Consider the following 24,578-nt stretch of genomic DNA (forward strand, 5'->3'; position numbering starts at 1 on the left):
ATGGGATTTAAAGATCTTCCATGCCCCATTGGACTTGCTGACGTAGCAGGAAGGGGCAGAGCAAGAGGAAGTGGAAGCCAAACTAGAGTTCCTGCAGTGGCTAGTGGTGGCGGTGACAGTGGCAGCAGCAGCAGAGGCAGCGGCAGCGCGAAGCCCTTTTTGAGTCAGCCAGAATTTCTGCTAAGGACTCCTGCTGAGGACTGCCAAGGGCCGGAGCTGCTGGGAGCGCGCTTCCCGGACGCTGGGTGGTTGCTGTGAGTGGGGAGAGGAGGACCTTTGCCTTAGGTAGCCTGTTCTGTTTTAAAGGCTTGAAAATGTGGGTGCTTTCTACTTTATCTACCTGTGCCAATGTCATAACTACTCTGATGGCTTTCACTTTCTGGTTTTGGGACTCAGTCTTTTGGTATCTTAATAAATTTTCTAGTTTATTCCCCCATATGGCAAGCATGATGTATTTTGTGATGGATAATTATATCAGCATATCTGTAATCTCCATAGGCATTGTGAATATGGCATTGCTGATACAGTGATAGAAGCAATGAACTGATTTGGGGAAGAGTGCTGAAGTCAAGTTTCACCTCTAAGAGTTTTTTGTTATTATTACTAATTCTTGGAAAATTATTCATCATGGAAATGTTGAGACAAGTGTATTTTCACTAGCAAGAACCACTTATAAACTGGGAAGCTTGGATGAGAGCAGAAGTTTAAGCTATCAATATATAATACAATTTGTGTTATATATACATATATGTCACCGATACATACATGTATGCACACACATATGTATTATATGCCCATGCATATGTGTAGGTGTGTATATATGTGTGTGTGTACATGTGTGTATGACAAAGATATTCTATGGACCTTTATCACTGGTAATGATACTAGCTTGATATAAAAATGCAAGCAAATCTATTACATTTTTCAATTCTTTGTTTTCTTTCATTTTCTAAAATAATCTAAAAGTAATGTGTACTATATGTCAAATATTGTGCTTAGTGGTGCAAAGGCAAAGAAAACAAAAGAAAGAAACAATCAATGTCCTCAAAGAGATTAGATTTTAATAAGGAAAAACAGCTGATTCTGGAGGATGGTAGAGAAAGCACAAGAGAGTCAGGAGTACAGCCAGAAGAGCAATAAAGAGTTGGATGACCTGGGCATTCTCCTTAAAATTACAATTCTGGGAGGAAATAGTGAAACAAAGGGAGAAATCACCAGCACAAGGGTCTTCCAAAGTATGAAACCCAGGGCTGGAGTGAGCTACAAGTTGCAAAGGTTTCTGGGGTCTGGTAAAGAATGACTGGGAGAGCCAAGTGTACAGATTGGAGAGGAATGTTTTTCCCTAACATTGAGGCCTGTTCTATCTCAACTATGCTACCTTTTTGCTAAACAAATGGTGAAATACAAAGACAACACTTTTACTTTTGCCCTTTTCCCATTTTTCAGAATCAAATATTGATTTAAGGAGATCACTTTGGAGCTATTGTTAATTGTATGCAATATTTTCTCAACTTTATTCTTTCTTCTAATTTGGTGTTTAGATAGATCTTTTCTCAAAGTGATCAATATCCTGTCTTTATATAGACAGATTACTGTGAAACCAAACCCACATCAGTAATCAATCAAATCCTATTCATTATCAAATAAAGAATTTCATCTTTTTGGTACTAATCAAGGCTTTAACTTCTGACTCTCCTTCTAAAGAAGGTATTCATGATGCATATGAGTCTACTTAGTACTCGATGAGTGTTTTATCATTCTCATTTCCCAGCTCTGAACAATATTTTACAATTTTTTGTTATGACAAAATTTATATAGTAGAAGTGTTTCTGTAAGTAATCAATGAATTAAATTTACAGAAATAGTTGATCACGAATTGACTTAAAGTAACCAACTCAGTAAATGACTTTCAGTAAATGTTAGTAATCAGACATTTCCTGTCTGTCAATATGTAGTCAATTCTATTTTCTCTTTGCAAGGATTAGTACTAACCATATTCTCTGCTTATGGCCTTCTTCTTGAACAAATTTCTTTGTCTCTGACTCTCTGTTCTCTCTATCTGTCTGTCTCTATATAATATATATAATATTTATATATCATATGTACACATAGGCATGACTAATCTGCAAATCATTGACCTCTTTCATTTCTTAATCTTAAATCATATCAATCACACAATTTTCACTTATGTTTATCTTTACAGTGGGGTTAATTATAAAGTATAATTTGCCTTGGTTTAAAGATTCATGCCAAATTCTTCAGTGAATTCATCAATTTTATCCTTTTCAACAAATACTGAAACGGAAATTTAAGCTATCTGCATCTTTATCTTTCTACTGGTATTTTTTCATGAGGACTGCAAAGCAAAAAGACCCACTGTTCTATGAAAGATATAACACATGTCCTTGACTTTTAGTGCACTAGGAAACTCATTTGGACATCTTTTTATGCCTCAATCACCAAAACTTATGAGCTATTTTTCCGTTTATTTGTAACTTTCTTACTTCTCCTAGTTTCATTTTTAGTTAGAATGTCAATATTGATGTGGACCAGTTCCTTTGGTAATATATCGGCTCATGGTTTATTGGGTGAGGACCTCAAATTTAGAGTACAAATTGTTAAATTACTGTTTATAGGTAGTATAAACAACTTTGGGATCCAATACCATGAGAGATCAATGCTATCATTATCAAAAGATAGGGCCAGAAAAGATACAATCCATATTCTTTCTCACCTCTACATGATCTTTGTGGGAGTAACCTATGACAATATTAAGAAGTCTTTAATTAAAAAATAAGGACACAGATAATTTCCAATAGCATATCACATATTAATATTCAAATCATTGACTACAAAGCAGAGACGATATAAGGCATCCACTTTATTTATTGTTTATTTGCAAATTTACACAAAAAGCAAAGAAACCACTTTAAGATAGTGGAAAAAACAGTACCTTAAACACTGTCTTCCAGCAGCATTTATCCTGTAACATATCAATATTATACAATGTCCCTTGGTAAATGCAACCACAGGAAAACTTTTGTTTCCATATGCACTAATTATGAATATTAAACAGGGAATGAGAAATTCATTTTTTACTAAAGTAATTGTCACTATAATCAAAGGAATTATTCAAATCAAAATAGAAGATTATTTTCCTACAAATGTTGAAGTCCTAAAGACTCATATTTACTGATGATGTGATAACTGAAGTGAGCTCCATAATGCTAAGTGATCCCTTTTGTGAGAACCATAGTTACTTAAAATGAATTTGCTTAGCAAGTAAATGAGATAACACACATGCAAAAGATCAAAGAATTAATTTTTACCTTAACCATGGCATACAATGAATGGAATAGAGAAAGAATACAATAACTTTTTTTTTGCTTAAATCTTATTTTTCATTTCTTTACTTGTTGTTCAGTTATGTCCACCTTTATGATACTAAGGAACATAGCATGCTGGGCCCTTCAATTCTCCACTATTACCCAAATTCTGTCCACATTCATGTCTGTTGCTTCCATGATACTATCTATATTCTGCTGTTTTTCCTTTTGCCACCCAATATCAGGTTGTTTTCCAATGAGTTATATCTTCTCACTTTTTGACCAAAGTATTTAAGCTTCAGCTTGACCTTCCAGTGATTAGTCATAGCTATTTATTTTAATTATTGACTGATTTCATCTCTTTCCTATCCAAGGAACTCTCAAAAGTTTCCTCTAGCACCACAAATCAAAAATGTTGATTCTGCAATACTCCAAATCTCACAGTCATACATTGCTACTGTAAAAAATGACAACAGTAAAAGAACACATATCTTGATGTTACTGGCCTTTGTAAGTAAGGTGATGTCTCTGCTTTATAGTATGCTGTCCAGATTTGCCATAGTTTTCCTTCCACATAGCAAATATTGTTTATTTGACTTTTTTTTAAATTCCATCCCTGAAGTTACCATCTATATTGAACTTCATGCCCAAGAACATAAAATCTTTCTTTTCTATTTTCCAGAAAGTGATGGGACCAGTTGTCTAAACCTTAGTTGTTGTTGTTGTTATAAATTGAGGTTGCTGATATTTTTACTACAAATATCAATTCAGGTTTTTTTTTATTTCTCCACCCTGGCATTACACATAATGTGCCTGCATATAAAATCCTGGAATAGGAGAATCAGGAGCAGAAGGGCTAGAGCAGTCTTTTACCATGGGAGGCTAGGTACATTGATAGGTAGAGTCCCTCTCTCTGTAAATAAAGGGGACCAGTATAGTATGGAAGGCTGACCAGCAAACCCCACCTCAGTGTACCAGCAGGGGGTCCTGAGCCCCAATGAGGTGGAAATGGCAAGCGCCAACACCAGAACCCCAGTCTTTACAAAGTCAGGGGAATTGGAAGACATCTGCATAGATGAGAGTTGAGGTTATCTGTGCTATAGAGAAGCACTAGGGGAAGAGGAGTTCCAGCAGCCAGAGCACCCCTCCCCCACACCTCATGCTTTGAGGTTCAGTGTAACCCTGGGAAAACTCAAAAAGATATCACCTGGGCATGATCCTTGTCACACACCAGCCAGCTTCAGCACAGCACCAGGTGACCTGCAGCATTATAAAGCTTCTAGCTGGCAGAAACCAGAGGTCACAGAAAACAAAGCCAGTAAATAGGCCCCTAGGTCCCAGCAAGAAACTTGAGACAGAGCCTCCTGTGCTCCAGAAACAGAGATACACTTTACAAAGTAAGAAAAAATATCAATCATAATGAATAAGCAAACTAGAAAAATAAAGACCACAGTATCCTACTATGGAGATAGTAATGAGCAAAATGTGAAATCAGAAGAGAATAAGATTGACACTATACCCACATCTGAAACCTCAAAAGGGAAAATGAACTCATTTCAAGCCCAGAAAGCATTATTGGAAGAGTTCAAGGATGATTTAAAAACAAAATTAGAGAGGTAAAAGAAAAATTGACCAATTATTTTAAAAAATACAATGACAAAATGAAAAAAATACCACTGAGAACAATTTTGATAATTTAATTATTTACTTTTAATTTACAACATTTCCACCCATCTATTTCTCCACCCTACACCCCCCCACCACCAATAGTGGCATGCAATTAAATATAGGTTGTACAAATACCTTCATATTTGAACATTAGTCATGTTGTAAAGAAGGATTATAATCAATTGGGTAAACAATGAGAAAGAAGGGACAAAACAAAACAAAACACAAATGAGAGTGAGCACATAGTTTCCTTCAGTCTTCAGACTCTGTAGTTCTCTACTACAAATATGAAGGTATGCAAAACTAACACTGTAGCCAAGTTCTGGAGAAAAAAAGGGACAAAATGATAAAAAAAATGCTTCTGTATGAATTCTGACTCTGTTGATTCTCTATCAGTTCTCTTACTGGAGGTAGATAATATTTTTCATTTTAAGAGCTTTGGCATTGTTTTGGGTCACGTGATTATGTTTCACAGCTGATTGTCTTTAAAATATTTCGGGTATTGTGTAAATTGTTTTCCTGGTTCTGTTCACTTCACTGCAACCTGAAATATTTATTAAATGAAATAGTGAAAGCAAGAATAATACTTATATTTACTCAATAGAACACAAAAACTATAATAATAAAAATATGTTTATCCATTAAACTGTCATCCCGCAACTAAAGTACAGTGTTTATCAGGTGAGAGAAAAGACATACATTAACAGTAAGGCACATGAATAGGAAAACCCATGTCTCCAGAGCACCCTAGGTCTTTAGAGGCTAGGGGGCGTTTATTTTGTTTTTTAGCAAAACCAATCACTACATTTCTTTAATTTTTTTAGTTTCTTATGCTGTGGTTTATTTTTTCTCATTAGTAATATTTTGGTTTTGCCAATTGAATGTAAAAATAGTTTTCAACATATATTAGTCATGTTTTGAAAGAAGAATCAGAACAAAAAGGGAAAATTTTAAAAAGTGAAAATAGTACACTTCAATCTGTATTCAGATTTTACAATATTTTCTCTGAATATAGATAGCATTTTCCATCATGAGTCTTTTGGAATTGTCTTTGATCATGATATTGCTGAGAAGATCTAAGTCTGTCATAGTTTATCATTGCGCAGTGTTCCTGTTACTGTGTACAATGTTATCCTGGCTCTGTTCACTTCATTTAGCATCAGTTCATGTCTTTCAATTTTTTTTCTAAAATCTGCTCATTCATCATTATTTATTGAATAAGAATATTACATTACATTCATATACCATAGCCTGTTCACTTATTCCACCAAATGATGGTTATCCCCCCAATTTCCAATAGTTTACCACCACAAAAAGGCTGCTATAAATGTTTTTTGCACATAAAAGTTCTTCCCCACACACACAAGTTTTTTATGATCTCTTTGGAATATAAATCTTGCAGGGGTATTGTTGGATCAAAGACTATACATAGTTGAGTTGCCCTCTTGGCGTAGTTTAAAATTATTCTCCAGAATGGTTGTATCAGTTCACAAATCCAATAAAATTACTGCCCCAATTTCCCCACATCCTCTCTAACATTTATTGTTTTCTTTCTTTATTTTGTCATATTAGTTAATCTGATATGTATGAACTGGTACATCAGAATTATTTTAATTTGCATTTCTCTGAACAAAAGTGATTTACAGCACTTCTTTATATGACTATAGATACCTTTAATTTATTCATCTGAAAACCACTTCTTCATATGCTTCAGAAATTTATCAGTTGTGGAATAATTTGTATGCTTATAAGTTTGACTCTGTTCTCTATATATAATTTTAGAAATGAAGGGTTTATCATATACACTTGGTATAAAGATTGCTTCCAGGCTTTCTGCTTTTCTTCTAAATTTGATTGTATTGGTTTTGTTTCTACAAATTTTTTTTTTTATTTTGCTATCTCTTGTTTGGTTATGAATTCATCTCCTCTCCATATGTTTGACAGTAGACTTTTCTATCTTTTTTTCTAATTGGTTTATGGGGTCGCCTTCATATCTAAATCATGGACCCATTTTGATCCCATTTTAGTATAGAATGTGAGATGTTAGTCCATGCTTAGTTTTTGCCATATTGTTTTCCAGTGTTCCCAGAAGTTTTTTGTGAAAATGATTTGTTGTCACAAGGATTGGAGTCTTTGGGCTTTTCAAGAAATAGGTTACTATGTTCATTAACTATTGTGTCTTGTATACCTAATGCATTCCATTGATCCACTATTTTATTTCTTAGCTAGTACTATAGAGTTTTTAAAATTATTGCTTTATAATCTAGTTTGAGATCTGGTATTTCTAGGCCACCTAGCTTTGCATTTTTTTTCCATTTATTCCCTTGATATTCTTCACCCTTTGTTCTTCCAGTTGAATTTTGTAATACTTTTCAAGTTCTTTCTTTTTTGTTGTTGTTAATTTTATTGGTGTGACACTGAATAAGTAAATTGCTTTAGGCAGTATTGTCATTTTTATTTTATTAGCAAAGCCTACCCTTGAGCAATTGATATTTTTTCAGTTGTTTTGATCTGACTTTATTTGTGTGAAAAAATATTTTATTATTGTGTTCATATACTTCCTGAGTTTGTTTTGACAGGTAGACTCCCAAGTATTTTCTATTGTTTACAGTACTTTTAAATGGATTTTTTTCTATCTCTTGATGCTTAGTTTTGTTGGTAACATATTTAAATGCTGATGATTTATGTTGGTTTGCATCCTATCCAACAATTTTGCTAAAGTTGCTAATAGTCAATAAATTTATTTTTTATTTATTTAGTTGATTCTTAAGGTTCTGAAAGCATACTATCTTATCTTAAAAGGGTGGTACTGTTTTTTCCTTCTTAGTCTATTCTTATTCTTTTTATTTCTTTTTCTCTTTTTATTGCTATGGTAACATTTCTTATACTTTTATTGAAGAATAATGGTGATAAGAGCATCTTTCTTCCACTCTGATCTTATTGGGAAAGTGTCTATCTTATCCTCATTCCAGATAATGACTGCTGATGGTTTTAGATAGATACTGCTTATCATTTAAAGAACATGCTCCTTATTCCTGTGTTCTTTAGTGTTTTTAATAGGAATGGGTACTATATTTTGTCAAAAGACTTTTATGCCTGGAATACGATATAAGATTAATAATAATTATTTTTATTTGAATTGCATTAGAAACTCATTTAATATTCATCCTGAAAAAGCTTCTAAATTTGTCTAACTGTTGCCCAAGATGTACACAAGGTATGCCCATCTCATAGGGTATACATTGGGATAATAATTTTTATTTTCCAAGAATTTCAATGAGAAATGATGATTCAAAAAATCAATATCATTTACTCTCTTAGAAGAAAAGAAGCTAAATGTGGCAATTGATGGAAAGACAAGAATTAGTTTGTTAATGAGGATAAAGTGACAAGGGCATAGGCCAGAGTCACAGAAACTCAACTCTGAAGAAATTAGACACACAGAAATATCACTTCAGTTTTTTCCATGTCTTTCTTGAAATGTTATTCCCTCTTCTGAATACAATATGCCATATGTGGTGTGACCAGATCATATTAGAGTATGATTATCTCTCCCCTTATTCTATTTTCTGTGATACTGTAAATACAAAATCAGCATTTTTGTTTATGATATCCTTTACCTTATCAGATGTAATGTTTGGTAAAGCAAAACAAAACACATTTTCCAGAAGGGAAAAAAAAACAACTTTTTCCAAGTTCCTTGTGTTCATTATCTTCATTTTTGACAATAAAATTAATTTTATTTACTTATTTATTTTATCTGTTCTATCATAAAGTCTTATTCCATTGAAAACTCTATGGGTATCATCATAATCATTGAACATCTCTTGTCTGTTACCCTAAATTTCATTATTCTCATTTACGTTTTTGTACTTTCATATATTGATGAGCATATCATGTATGTCTTTATCCATGTCATTGATAGAAAAAAATAAAAATGCATACTGCCAAATGCAGTTCCACTATAGACCTTGTTCAACATTAACATGAAATCATTAATAATTACTTTTTGGGTCAAGGCTTTCAACCAGTCATAATATGTTTGAATCTATTACCCTCTAACTGATATCTTATAGTTCACAACATTTACTGAATATTGAAGGAGTATTCTAGTGATTTTCTTATGAATATCCTATATTATTTATTATCCTAATATAGTTTGGGTGGAAGGGGGAGAATTAGGAAAAAAGTCATGACATCTGGAAAGTAAACAATGATTGTGGACTATGGACTTACTATCCTTTCTTCATAGTCACTTCAAATGGCATCATTAGCTTCTATTCTCCTGGAAGAGAAAAATAGATAAAATGGTTTGACTTGAAGGATTTAGCTTCTTTTATTGATGTGTTTTTGTGTAAATATTACAAACATTAATAGATTATCCCAACTTCATGAAAGACCCTATATAACAAAGTAAAACAGTCATCTAAATGTACCTGCAATATTTCAAACCTGTAGCATTCCCCTCAACTTCTCTCTATTAATAAAAATTTAACAAATTCTACTTCATTACAAGAGAAAACTGATAGCATTAAACAGACTATCACTTTATTCATTAGTCTATTTATGATCCCTATTCATCTTTTCCTTTTTCGCCCTTCTTCCTTTTTTCCACTCTAATAAAAGCCAGTTTTTAACCTTTTAAAGTTTTGCTAGTTTATTGAGATTTTGCCTCTGAGAATTAACCATTGTATTTATTCCTTGGAGAGTGATGTGTGTGCACAGGAGAGAGATTTGAAAGAAGGTTACCATAATCTTTGAAGGAGAGATCTTTGTGATTGAGTATGTGATCGTACTAAAAAGGTGTGGGAGCCTATGAGGAAAGAAGACAATTGAACACATACAAAAATTTTCATGGAAGAGTCCTTTATCTATATGATAAAACCTAAGCAGACACATTGTTTTGCATATTGTTTTGTCAGTACTGTATCTAGTTGAAATCTAAATGGAATAGGTATTTTTCCACCTATTAAAATGAAGACAGGATAACATAGAGCAGTGAGAGCTAAACACTGGAATACCTTAAGCACTCAGAAAAATTTTATGTAGGGATTAAGGATGACAAAGTTGTACCCTATTCTTAAACAAATACACTCTATGTAGGAAGTTTGGATTTTTAATGGAGGGAATTACAAAAGATAAAAAAGGTAAAATTCTAACAATTTATTGTTGTTTTAACCAAGAACTGGAAGTCCCAAAAGGACTTTATATTTTGGATGATTTAAGTCATGTGGTGATTAGGAAGTAGACATTTTTTTAAGCAATTGGGGTTAAGTAACTTCCTCAAGATTACACAGCCAGTTATTTTGTGTGGGTGCCAAGTATCTGAGGCCAGAACCGATCCCAGGTCTCCCAACTCTGGGGCTGGCACTCTTACTGCGCCACATGGCTGCCCCAGACAGAAGCTTATTTTTTTTTTTGCAGGGCAATTGGAGTTAAGTGACTTGCCTGAGATCACATGGCTAGTTTTTGTGTTAAGTGTCTGAGGCCAAATTTGAACTCATATCTTCCTGACTCCAGGGCTGGTGATCTATTCACTGCACCACCTAGCCCTGCAAGCAGAAAGCTTTTAGATGTTTATTTACAAATTACACGATTCATCATCTCTGTATTTATAAACACACATGGACTTTACATAATTCATGTGTTCATGATACAAGATACTGGCTAAGACAAAACTCTGTGAGGGTCAAACTAAAATGTCTTCAATTATGGACCTCACAATAAGCATACATTTAATTTTTATAATCTGTTCAGAAAAATATGAGATATTTGTCACAATAAGACTGCCTACCAGATGATTTTTTTCAAAGCCAGAAATTTATGAAGACAAAGATTAATAAAAAAAAAAGATTTCCATGCATACTCAGGGAGTTAGTACCCAAACTGAATAAATGAGAGGGGGCGGAGGAACAGACAGACATAGAAAGAGACAGAGAATTACAGAGACAGAGAGACAGAAAGAGACAGAGACAGAAAAACAGAGATTGTTAGGAGTCAGGAAGTTCCAATTTCAAGTATTCTTTTTTTCATCAATAATAGTTGTAAGACACTTATATTCTTAGGGCTTCATGGAATTTTTAAGTCCATAAGGTAGCAATCCACATTGATTGATTTTTTTTTAAATTGAGAGTCAAATTAATTTCAAGGTCCAGATCCATTTCATGCCTTTTTGCTAGGCATTTTGCTAGACTGTGAGACACAAATGCAAAAAGATAATATTGCTGCCCTCAAGGAGCTTACATGTGTATATATATGTGTGTATGTATATATATATATGTACATATATATCCTATATAGATTATGTGTTATATTATGCATAGCCATATACTTTGTCAACATATTCTTAAAACAATTTCAGCATGATAGAAGAGGGTTTCTGGAACAATAAGTACAGACATTTTTCTCCATGCAGAGGATAATTAAATTGAAGAGATGTGATTTTATAACTGTTAGTAACAGAATGGATATACATTTCATGTTTGTTAGAAATAATTGTGTAAATTTTTTTAGTCATCAGATAATATAATCTGTTTTATTTTGTTTTCAAAAAGTTTACAAATAGTCTATCAGGATACTTATAGGTAACATTAATAGCAATAAGTGGAAAGAGTTATCAAAAATCTATTTTGAACACTTAAAGAAATTTTTTTGGTCTTAAATTTTGTCATCATTGAGTGTTTGACCTATCATTTTGATTTTGTCCACTTTTAGAACTTTTTTCTACCTTCATTTTAGTTTCATTTAAGTTTGTGTCTGTATTATGATAGAGCCATCTATGGAAAAATTAATAGCAATTCAGAGCTCAAGATGAATTCAAAACATTTGGATTATCATTAGGATACGTTCTAGTTGACTTTGTTTTTCTTCACATGTGGATTACTTGGCATCTGTGCCTAAAACATTTTCTGAGGAAGTGGTATCAAGATAAAAATATGCCATAAAATATCACAAATATCCCTCTGGACAGTGTTAGAAAAACACAAGCTAACATTATCTATTCTACTATATTTTCAATTTTGTAAAATATTTTGAAATTCTTTTTTTATGTGATTTAGAAAGACTTTGACAGCTTCATTCAAAATATTATAGATATACTTTAAATATGGTAGTTTGTTAGTTATTCTTCAAATTATAGAAGGCAAATAGTTATATTCTGCAAAAATTTGGGATATATTGAAATCCAGAATTCAGAGGCTAAGATTTTTTTGATTTATCTAATACCTTAAATCCTTCTTTTTCCTTTTTGTAGTTTTATTTCAAATTAGAAATGTCTTCCAGTGTTTAATTATTTCCTTTTTGTGGTCTGCCATTGACACCTCATGATCACTACTATTGAAAAATAGAAATATTATACCTCTTGAATTGAAACTTTACATACTACTGAAATTTTTATGTTTATGTTTTTTTTTCACAATTTTGAACTTATACACAAACTTCAGCACTTCCAATGATTTTCTGAAATTGATACCATTAAAGCGTTTGTACATATTCTGTTATGATATTATTCTAAGAAGGCTTCATGATAAACCAATCTCATTAATTCCATGTAATAGAGAAAACAAACAAAGGAGCAATAATTGCAGCTTCACTTCAGCATGTCCAAGGATATAAAGGTATTACAGTAGAGGATTCTGGGAAGATGGTGGGGTAGTTGTAGCAGCAAGCAACCTAGCATGCCAAGGATGGCTGCTAGCGCAGGTTCTTTGATCTGCTTGTGTAAAGGAAAGCAACTCAAAAGGGTTGACAATCTTACTTTAATCAAACATATATCATTTACCTAGTTCAGGGGGAAAAAGTAAGTACCCCGAACTTCAGAGAAAATATAAGCAGATGTTACAAGCAAACAATAAAACAGAGAAAATAAAATAATTCAGCAGACCAACAGAAAGGGCTTTTAGCTGTCTGACCATTACATCTATAACTGGTTAGTCAGCAGAGAGAGAAGCATGCACATTTACATTTCCAAAGTCAGGGGGTTCAACAGCTGCCCAAAGTTTCATCTGGCCAAATCACAAAACTCTCCCAAAGATGGACCTCAAATTATCCTTTAAATAACTCCATGGTTATCAAAAAAAAGAAAAGAGTTTATGGCATGAGTCAGAATTTCTTTCTATAATAATTCAGAATTTGTGATTATTTAGATCAGAGCTGGTTGCAAGATCATCAGAGTAGAGTAAAGAATTGCTACACATTAAAAATTATCAAGTTTTCCTTATCTTCTCATAATCATATAATTTTCTAGGCAAGATTTAGAAGTCCAGAATGTTAGGCCTGGAAGAGATCATAGGCATTTACCCATCTACCTGCTTGATTTTAAATATATGAAGATTGAAACCAGGAAAACTCAACAGATCTGTTTGAAGTTGAACAAAGAGCAGATGCCTTAATTAAAGCCAGACTTCTTGATTCCTCATCTGCTGCTCTTTCCTCTAAACTCATTTTCTGCTTGGCTGTACTAGTTTTAGATTCTCTTAATTCTCCACTATTTCCCATGAATCTCATCATTTTAAAACCTCACAAACTTGTTTTTATGTTTCTCTTTCAAATGATTTATTAACTTCTGATTTACATTATTTGTTTCCACCAGATTTTGAGTTGAAAATTTTTTCACCGTTTTTCCCCTACTCCCTACCTCAAAATAGCAGTCCCACAGGATATCTCCTCTTCCAATCTTCTCTCTCCCATGTTTTCTCCCATACCCCTTTAGACTTTTTCAGTGGATCTCTATGCCCCAATGCCTGTATATGTTATTTCCAAATTAAATGTAAAATAGTATTAATAATAGTATATATATATATATATATATATGTATGTATATATATATATACACTTGTATTTGAATATTTCATTTTAAAACTTTGAATTCCAATTCATTCCCTTCCTTCCTTGTAACCCACACTTACTGGGAAGATAAGCAGTTCAGTATAGGTTGTACATGTGTGGTTAATGCAAACAATAACATAATAGATATATTGTAAAAGACTGACAATATTTCCCTCCCTCCTATCCCACCTCCCACTTGTTCAATTCTCTATGTTGATCCCATCCCTTTTCAAAAGTGGGTACTTCCAACTTCACTCCCCCATCCCAGCCTGCCCTCCCTTCCATCATCACCCCCTCTCATCCCCTTCCCCCCCCTCATTCTCCTGGAGGGTAAGATACCCTATTTAGTGTGTATTTCATTCCCTCCTCAAGCCAAATTCAATAGGAATAAGGTTGACCCATTCCCTTTTGCATTCCTATTCTTCCCCTCAATTGCAACCACTTTCCCTTTCCTCTTCTATATGAGATAGTCCACCCCACTGTGTCTCTCCCCATCTCCTCTCATTACATTCCTCTCTCACCTCTTAATTTCACCTCTTAAGTATCATCCCTTCCTGTTAAATTGGTCCTGTGCCCTCTATCTATGTATACCTGCAAACATATATATATATATACATTCACATCTATATTCATATGCCCATATACCCTCATATATATATATATTTCAATTCCCTTGAACTCCTGAGAAAAGTTTCATAAGTTACAATTATTGTTTTTCCATGTAGGAATGTTAATAGTTCAACTTTGGTAAGTTCCTTATGATTTCTTTTCCCTATTTACCTTCTCATGCTTCTCTTGCTTTTTGTATCTGAATCTCAAATTTTCTACTCAGCTCTGGTTTTTTCAGCAAGAATGCTTGAAAGTCCTCTATTCCACTGAATGACCATATTTTCCCCTGAAACATGATACTCAGTTTTGCTGGGTAGGTGACTCTTGGTTTTAATCCCAGCTACTTTGACATCTGAAATATCATAATCCAAGCCCTTTGATCCCTCAGTGTAGAAGCTGCTAGATCCTGGGTTATCCTGATTGTGTTTCCACAATATTCAAATTGTTTCTTTCTGGATGCTTGTAATATTTTCTCCTTAATCTGGGAATTCTGGAACCTGGCTACAATATTCCTAGGAGTTTTCTTTTTGGGATCTTTTTTAGGAGGTGATCAGTGGATTCTTTCAACCTCTATTTTGCTCCCTGCTACGAAAACATCAGGGCAGTTTTCTTTGAGAACTTCCTGGAGAGTGATTTCTAGATTCTTACTTTGATCATGGCTTTTAGGTAGTCCACTAATTTTTAAATTATCTCTCCTGGATCTCTTTTCCAGGTCAGTGGTTTTTTCCATGAGATATTTCAAATTGCCTTCTATTCTTTCATTTGTTTGGATCTGTTTAACAGCATCTTGATTTCTTATAAAGTCATTAGCTTCCATTTGCTCCACTCTAATTCTGAAGTAATGGTTCTCCTCATTGAGCTTTTGAGATTCTTTTTCCACCTGGCAAATTTGGCTTTTTAAGGCATTCTTCTCCTCATTGCCTTTTTGATCCTCTTTTGCCATTTATGTCAGTCTGTTTTTTAAGGTATTATTTTCCTCAGTCAGGCTGTTGACTCTCATTTCATAATTTCTTGCATCATTCTCATTTCTCTTCTCAATTTTTCCTCCACTTTTCTTATCTGCTTCTTCAGGTCCTCGGTCGCCTGTAACCAGCTTGTATTTTCTTTGAAGCTTTTGGTGCAGGATTTCTGACCTCATTGTTTTCCTCCTGTTCCATGTTTTGCTCATTTTTGTCCCCCAAATAGGTGTCTAATGTGTGAATCTTTGGTCTGCTTTGATTCCTTTTCCTGGTCATGTCACCTCTCAGTCACTTGACCCCTGGGCTTTTTGCCACAGTAAGACTCTGCCACCAGACAGGGGAGCTTTCATCCCAAACACTGTGGTTTTCTCAGCTTCTGGAGGTATTAGATGGGTGCCCTCTCTGAGGTCTCCACATGTTATGGCAAGCTGGATACATGCCCCAGGACCTCCATCCCAGACTGCAATCCAGATCCAAGAAGGTTAAAGCAAGAGAAATTACCTCTCAGACTGGTGATTGGTCCCCCTATACTCTGCAGTCCAGGAGCTAAAACTGCCATGTGTGGCTGGCTGGCTTTGCTGGGCCTCTCAGCAGCTTCTAACCCCAGGGAGCAAAAGCCTCCCACTCCCACTTACTGGTTCCCAAAGTCCAGACTGAACTGACCTCTCACTTTGTCCTTTGAATCTATGTGTTGATAAATCTGGAAATGGCCACAGCTGCAGCTGATCTGTAGTCCCTCTGGCTGGCATCTGGTCAGGCCCACCCTGGGGCTAAAGCCTTTGTGTGGGGCTGGTCTCGGCTCCCAGAGCGCAGGGCTGGATTCCTGCTGGCCTGCCAGGCTGTCCTCAGTGGGAGGTTGGCTTCTCTTTGTCATTTTGTGGGTTCTGCAGCTCCAAAGTTTGTTTAGAGTCCCCTTTTTTACATGGATTGGGGAAGATGGAAGCCAGAGCAGCTTGGAGCTGGTGCTTCTACTCTGCCATCTTGGCTCTGCCCCGAGGAAAACCTCACAATCTTACAAGGTGGAATGAAACTTGTTACTCAACTCTCCAATATCCTCTTGCCCATCTGATTGGTGCTTAGAACCATTACTTTCAAATCTCTGTTTTAGCAAGCAACTCAGAAGTCATCTCTTCATTTCCTACTTGACTGAACTAGAGTTGGAATTCTTTGATTTTTCAATCAAGTTCCCACCCTATGCCTTCCCGTGCTGCTGTCCCCCTCTCCTTCCCTTTGTGTTGTCTTCCCTCATTAATTTTTAAACTCCTTGCAATCAGGATTATATTTATCCTTTGCATTTATATCCCAGTTAACTCTTAATATAGTTCCTGGCATAATGTAGATCATTAATAAATGTTTATTGATTGACTAATCTACTTGTTTTTCCACATCAGAAGTTTATAAAACATTTCTTTTGAATATTATAAAATAATATGATCTTCTAAATTCATTCAAATTGGTTTTAAAATATTATATGTTTATATGAAACACATTGCTTCAGGGTGAGCCTTCATTTAAGAAAAAAGTTGACATTTGACTTGGATTCAGGACACCAAAAGGAGCCACTAGTGATCATCAGAATAAGGACTTAGAATAATAATTGGCACATAATAGGCTACTCCATTTAATAAAGTTTTGTGATGAGATGGTGTGATCAAGGGGTATGGGCTTCATTTGAATCTACTGAAAGATCAGCAAGAAGGTTAGAGAGTTAAGGGTAAAAAAAAATGATTTCTAATCCATAGACAGGCTTGTGGGAACAAGAAATAATGCTGTAAAGAGAAGAAGGGTGATGTGTTGATGGGATAATAATACCATGCTCAATTGAAAAAAAAAAGGAAAGTGATAAATATTGGAAAGGGTGTGGTAAAATTGAGACCCTAATGCAGTATTGGTAGAGTTGAGAACTGATCCAACCATTCTGGAGAGCAATTTGTAACTATGTCCAAAGGTCCGTACAACTTCAAATACTCTTTAATCTATCAATACCACTAGTACGTCTGAATCCAAAAGAGATCTCAAAAAGGGGGAAAAATTCCTGAGCAAAAATATTTATTGCAGCCTCGATGTATGGTGACAAAACATTGAAAGTGAGGGAATCCCTATCCATTGGGGAATGGGTGAACAAGCAGTGGTATATTAATGTAATGGAATACTATTGTGAAGTAAGAAAGGATGAACAGGCAGATTTCAGGGGAAAAGTCCCCCAAAAAGACTTGTACTAACTAATGCAAAATGAAATAAGCAGAGCAAGAAAAACATTATACACAATATCAGCAACATGGTGTGATGACCAACTATGAATATCTCAGCTTTTCTCAGCAAGACAATGATCCAAGACAAGGACAGATGTCTCTTGAAGAAAAATTTTATCTATATCAAGACAAAGAATGAATGGACTCTAAATGCAGATTGAAGGGTATTTTGTTAAATGATATTATTATTTTTCATGTCATTTTCTCATCTCTTTTTTCCTCCATGACTTTGATGAATATGGAAGTATATTTTATATGATAGCATGTGTATAAAGTATATCAAATTGCCTACCACTTTCGGAATAGGGGAGGGTAGGGTAAGAGGGAAAAAAAAATTGGAACTCAAAAATCTTGTAAAAATGAATGCTAATTCATGATGGAAAATGCTGTCCACATCCAGAGGAATAACTTTGGAGTCTTATGCAGATCAAAGAATATTATTTTATATCTTTTTGGTTTATTTTCTTTTTCTCCTGTTTTTTTTTCCCTTTTGCACTGATTCTATTTTTTTTCCCAACAAAACTATTGGGTAAATATGTTTAATGTTATTATACATGCATAGCCTATATCAGATTGGGTGCTGTCTTAGGGAGGGGGAAGAGAAGCAGAAGGGAAAATTTGGAACATGAAATCTTTACATAAGTGAATGTTGAAAACTAAAGATATATTATTTTTAAATGAATACTAGTGTAATTGTGGGGAGAAATAAAATACTGCTTAATTGAAATCAAACAAAAATATTAATAATTTTGCTTTGAGATTATCTATCTATCCATTTATCTACCTCTCATCTATTCATCTACATATATACATATGTGTGTATTTGGATAACATCTCATTTTTACATAGTTTGTACTTTTCCTCCAGAAATAGAAAAACTGTGAGCTCCTTGAAATTAGGTACTACTTTTTGCCTTTTGTTATATCACCAGTATTTAGCACAGTGCCTATCACATTGTCACATAGTAGGTGCTTAATACAAATTTCAAAAGACTGTATTAGGTGCTAGGGAAATGTGCATATGCATATACATTTATATGACACACATATGTGTTTATACACATACATGTATGCAAGTGTTTATACACATCTGTGTGTATGCATATATGTATGTGTGTGAATGTAGAACAACACATGGCATTGCTATTGTCCTTTAAATGGTTATAGTCTTCAAGGAAAAGAGTATCACAAATGGATATTACAAAGTGTTCACTCATTTAAATCTGACTTTTAGTGACCCAACTTTGGGTTTTCTTAACCAAAATACTGTGATAGTTTATCTTTTCATTTCCTAACTCATTATACAGATGAGGAAACTGAACCAAACAGATTTAAGTGACTTGCCCAGAAACACATAGTAAGTAAATGTTTGAGACTGAATTTGAAATCAGGTCCTCCTGACTCCAGGCCTATTCCCTATATCACTTAGCTGCCAATTCTGACACAAAGGTTTTGTCTAAATTATGAATTAAAATGAGATGTCTAAAGAATGTTGTGGCAAATTAGAGGAAGGTGAGTTCATTTTTTACGTGGGAATATGGAGAAATGAGAGGGGGTGGATCAGTAAAAAGAATAAAAGCTATCTCTCTAACAAGGATTTGAAGCACCTCACGTAAGACTTTTGAGGAGGAATGGAAGACAGCATGGAGCAAAATATAAGGTTATCACAACTATAATTGTGAAAGGGACAAACTCACCCATAAACTAGAATTGGAGAGCAGAATGCATCCATATCATTTAGGAAAAAGAGGAGCACATTCCAGGATGGGAAGCATCCCCACCAACTGGTGGCAGTGTCCCTTTCAGCAAACAAGTGAGAGATCCTGAGGCCCAATTTGGTACAGCAAATATGACCACCAAGACCCCCAAAGTGCCTAATCACAGACAGGAGAACTGGCAGATTCCAGCTCAGAGAACCACCACATGCACTGCTACAGTCCTGGGAAGGCAGCAGTAGCTGAAGCTTCCCATGCTTCAGCACATCCCCATGGATGAAGATGTACTCCAGAAGACATATCTTCAATTGCTTCAGAACCGTCCAGGGCACATATGCATCCTTTAGTGCTCAAAACTTTGTGTGCTTCTGTGTAGCCTTGGGGAAATACAGAAAAATCTCACCTGGCCAGGGGCAAAAGCACCAGGGAACAAAGTTATTGATGAGGCATTTGCCCCCAGCACAAGAAGACTGACACAGTGCCCCTGTACTACAAGAGGAAAGCTTGACTTTAAAAGTCTGGAAATAGGCAACCAAAATCACCAAAAAGCAAACAGGAACCTTGACCACAGACAGTTTTTTTTATTGTTACAGGGAAGATCAAAATGCAAACTCAGGACAATTTTGTCAATATACCTACACCTGAAGTCCCCCAAAAAGAAGATGAAATGGTCTCAAATTGAAAAATCTTTCTTGGAAGAACTCAAGAAGGATTGCAAAAGTAAAATAAGAGAGGTAGAAGAAAAATTATAAAAAAGAAATGAGATGTATTCAAGATAGGTCAATAGCATGGAAAAGGGAGGAAAACATGACTAAAGAAACAACTGCTTAAAAAGTAGAATTATCCAAATGGAAAAAGAGGCAAGAATGTTAGCTGAAGAAAATGATTTCTTAAAAATTGAATTGAGCAAGTGGAAGCTAATAATTCTTTAAGAATCAGCCAAACAAAATCAAAAGAATGAAAAAAATATATAAGAAAATGTAAAATACCTCATTGGAGAAAACAACAACAATAACAATAACCGGAAAATGTATACAAGAGCGATAATTTATGAATTACTGAATGTAATTAACACAACAACAAAAACAAAACAAAGAAACAAAAATAACCAAGCCTGGACAGCATTTTTCAAGAATTATCAAAGAAAACTATACTGATATCCTAGACCTAGAGGCAAAAATAGTCACTGAAAGAATCTACTGAATGCCTCTGGAGAGAGTTCTCTGAATGAAAACTCCAATGGATATTATAAGTACTTTCCAGAATTATCAGGTAGAGGAGGAAATACTGCAAGCAGTCAGAACTAAACAATTTAAATATTGTGGAACCAAAGTCAGGATTACACAGGACATAGCAGTTTTTACATTAAATGAGAAGAGGACATGGTATATAATATTCCAGAAGGTAAAGGAGCCTGGATTACAATCAAGAATTGACTATCTGGCAAAATTAAGTATAATCTTTAGGGAAAAAATGAACGTTACATTAAATAGGGGACTTTAAGTCTACTTTGATAAAAAAAAAAGAGCTGAACTAAAAAAATATCTTCAAATAACAAGATTTAAGAAAAGAATAAAAGAGGAGAAGGAAAAAAATGTTATTCCATAAATTTAAACTGTTAATATTCCTGCTTGGGGAAATGATACTTATAACTCTTGAGAATGATATGTGTATTAAAGAATTTAGTATATAGAGAAGGGGTATGATCATAACTTGAATTTGATGTGATGATAAAAATAAATGAGGTAAAAAAGGATTGTACTGGGAAAATAGAAAAGGGGGAGGTAGAAATAGGGTAAATTATATCGCATGAAGAGTTTCAAAGACCAATTAATGTAGAGGGAAAGAACGAAGGTGGTTAAGTATTGTTTGAACCTTACTCCCACTGAATTTGTCTAAAATGAAGAATAACATAAAGATTCATTTGGTTATCAAAATCTTACTCCATAGGGAAGAAAGAGGAGAAAAATGAATAAAAAGAGGGGTGAATAGAAGTCAGGGAATTGGGAGGGGAGAAGTAAAAGGTGAAAGGAAAAAAAAAGAAAATGGAGGGAGACTGATAGAAAGGAGGGAAGATTAAGGGAGGTGGCATTCAGAAACAAAACACTGCTGAGAAGGGAAAGGGTGAAAAGAGAGAAAACAAATAAATGGGTAGAAAATAGGATGGAGAGAAAGACATAGTAAGTAACAATAACTATGACTATGAATGGGATGCACTCTCCCATAAAATTCAATCAGAAAATCTATTCTATTTAAAACCATAATCCTACAATATGTTGTTTACAAGAAACACATTTCCACCACAGAGATACACACAGAGGAAAGTAAAAGGCTGGAACAAAATATATTTTGCTTCAACTTAGTAAAACCAAAAAAGAAAAGAAAAGAAGAAAAAAGTGGAGGTAGAGATCCTGATTTCAATTAAAGCAAAAACAAAAATAGATCTTATTAAAAGATATAAGGAAGGAAACTATATATTCCCCCAAAATACCAAAAGACAATGAAGTAACAGGATTACTAAACATATATGTACTAAGTGGTATAGCATACAAATTCTTGGAGGAGAAGCTAAGGGAGTTATAGGAAGAAAGAGACAGCAAAACTATACTAGTAGGGCACCTCAAGATCCCTCTCTCAGAACTAGATAAATCTAAGCACAAAACAAATTTTTTTAAAAGTTAAAGAGGTGAATAGAATTTTGGAAAAGTTAGAGTACAAATCTGGAGAAAACTGACTAAAGATGGAAAGGAATATAGCTCTTCCTCAGGAGTACATGGCACCTATACCAAAACTGATCCTATACTAGCACATAAAAACTCATAATCCATTGCCAAAAAGCAGAAATATTAAATCCATCCTTTTCAAATCATGATACAATAAAAATAACATGTAATAAAGGGCCATGGGAAGATAGCCTAAAAGTGATTGGAAACAAAGTAATCTGATATTAAATACTGAATTGGTCAAACAAAAAATTCATTGAAACAATGAATAATTTTATCCAACAGAAAGTCAATAATGAGACAGCAGGTCAAAAGTAATGGGATGCTGCCAACATAGTTTTTAGCGTAATTTTCATATCTCTAAATGCTAAATGAATAAAATAGAGAAAGAGGAGTTTGAATTGGGCATAAATCTAAACAAAATAAAAATTAGAGAAAAGAACAAAGAAGTTTACAATTAAATTAGAAGTTTGCAATTAGATACCAATTAGAAATGCTGAAAATAAAAAGAGAGGTTAATATAATTTAAATTAAGGAAACTATTGAACTAATAAATGAAACTAAGATCTGGTTTTATGAAAAAATGAATTATATAAACTTTTGATTAATTTGATAAAAAAGGGAAAAGAAGAAAACTAAATTACTAAAATAAAAAATGAAAAGGGTGAATTCACCAACAATGAAGAAGAAATTTAGAAAAGGAGCATTTTACCCAGTTAGATGTCAATAAGTTGTACAATCTAAGTTAAATGGATGAGTATTTACAAAACTTTAAATTGTCCAGATTAACAGAAGAGGCAAGATAAGATCAAAATGGATACCTGAGTTTGGCATAAATGCTGATACGATAAGCAGATTAGAGAGCAAACATTAGTTTCTCTCTCAGATCTATGCATAAGGGAGGAATTTATCACAAAAGGGGAGATAGAGAACATTATGAAATGTGATATGTATAATTTTGCTTACATTAAAATAAAATAAGACAATGAAACCAATATAAGAAGGGAAACAGAAAGGTGGGAAGCAATTTTTACAGTCTGTGTCTCTGATAAAGAAAGTATTTTTTTATTTCTATGTTTAAATTTATATTTTATAAACTTATTATTTTATTTTAAGTTTTCAAATTTCATTTCCACAAGATTTTGAGTTACAATTTTTTCTCCCCATTTTTTTGCTTTTTGCCCCCCCCCCTCCGCCACCCCGCGCGCCACAGGTTGGGTTCCTCAGTGGTACCGTGGAGTCTGAGTAATTTCAAGAAAGAATCTAGGTGGACTTCATCAATGCCAGTCCTGTATCAATATCTATTACACAGAGAAGAAGATGGTAGAGATCAACTTGTGTATCCACAAGAAATTGTGCCCCTAGCAGGTGGCACCAGGGCTGAAGAGAGAGATAATCTGTAGAGTCCACGTGGAGGACATCTTCCAAGCTTTTTGCCCTACTGTTGTAGTACTACTCAAGCTGTCAGCACTTGCAGGTACTGACACTGTTCCTTTACCAATGGAAGTTGATTGAAGAGAAATTCTCACACTTGAGTAGGAACATGGCCATGCAGCTCACCATGAAATTATATCGACTATCACAGATTCCCAACTCCTGCACAAGTACTTATATCAGTTCCATCTAATCCCGTCCATGAGCTAGGAAGACATGGGGCTCTTGTTCCCTCAGGAGATTTTCATTGATACTTGTATGGTGGAAAATGTAAATGGTGAAGAGATAGATTTCCTGCATTTCTAAACTCTGCTCTCCACCATTATGAACCACCCAACTGATGAGAGCCTAAAAGGTGTTTATTCCTTTTACAATGTTCACACCAAGACCCCTCTTCTAGACCTAATGAGTGATGCTCTGTTCCTCACCAAGTCAGTAGGATCATATTCAATTCACTGAATATCTTGGAAAATAAAATATTTTTGGAGAAGCAGAAATTTGGCATTCGCTATGGCAACCTGAAATATTATCTCTACAATTGGAAGTGCCCCAACCTGGGAACAGAGAAGTTTCAATGGGTGTTGCAACGATCAGCTGCCAATGAAAATTGGACAAAGCAACTGAGAATTCTGAAGAGGACATGGAACCCAAAGCTGTTGGTCTGATTTTCATGGAAGTGAAAGTCCCTAGCTGAGATAACAAAACTGAACCAGTGACACCAAACAGCCACTGACATTGACAATTATATAACAATGGTGTAAATTGTCACCTTTCATAGCTTATCTGGTCTGTTTTCCAATTAATTACATCCTCATGTAGGCATGATCAAAACAATGTAACCACTGAATATAAATTATTATTTATGTTTTATGGAGTTAATGGATGAAACACACATAATGAATCTATGCCATACATAATGAAAGGAAAAATATAAATTTGCTCATACCTTGGTATATAGATTCTCTAATATTTGTCTATCAATGCAAAGTTTCAGAATAAATTAAACAGACTATCTTGAATTTCTTTGGTACAGCATTCTATTATGTGAACAATTTGGATAGACCCCA

The 24,578-nt window shown here is 34.4% G+C and overlaps 1 pseudogene; it reads left to right on the forward strand.

Moving 5' to 3' along the window:
- On the forward strand, positions 1-24,176 carry LOC138171177 (glycylpeptide N-tetradecanoyltransferase 1 pseudogene; annotated as a pseudogene).
- The last annotated feature ends 402 nt before the right edge of the window (positions 24,177-24,578 follow it).

This window comes from Petaurus breviceps, unplaced genomic scaffold, assembly GCF_028583685.1.
Source record: "Petaurus breviceps papuanus isolate PSGF00001 unplaced genomic scaffold, PetGlider_PUasm1.0 126, whole genome shotgun sequence".
Taxonomy (NCBI): Eukaryota; Metazoa; Chordata; class Mammalia; order Diprotodontia; family Petauridae; genus Petaurus; species Petaurus breviceps.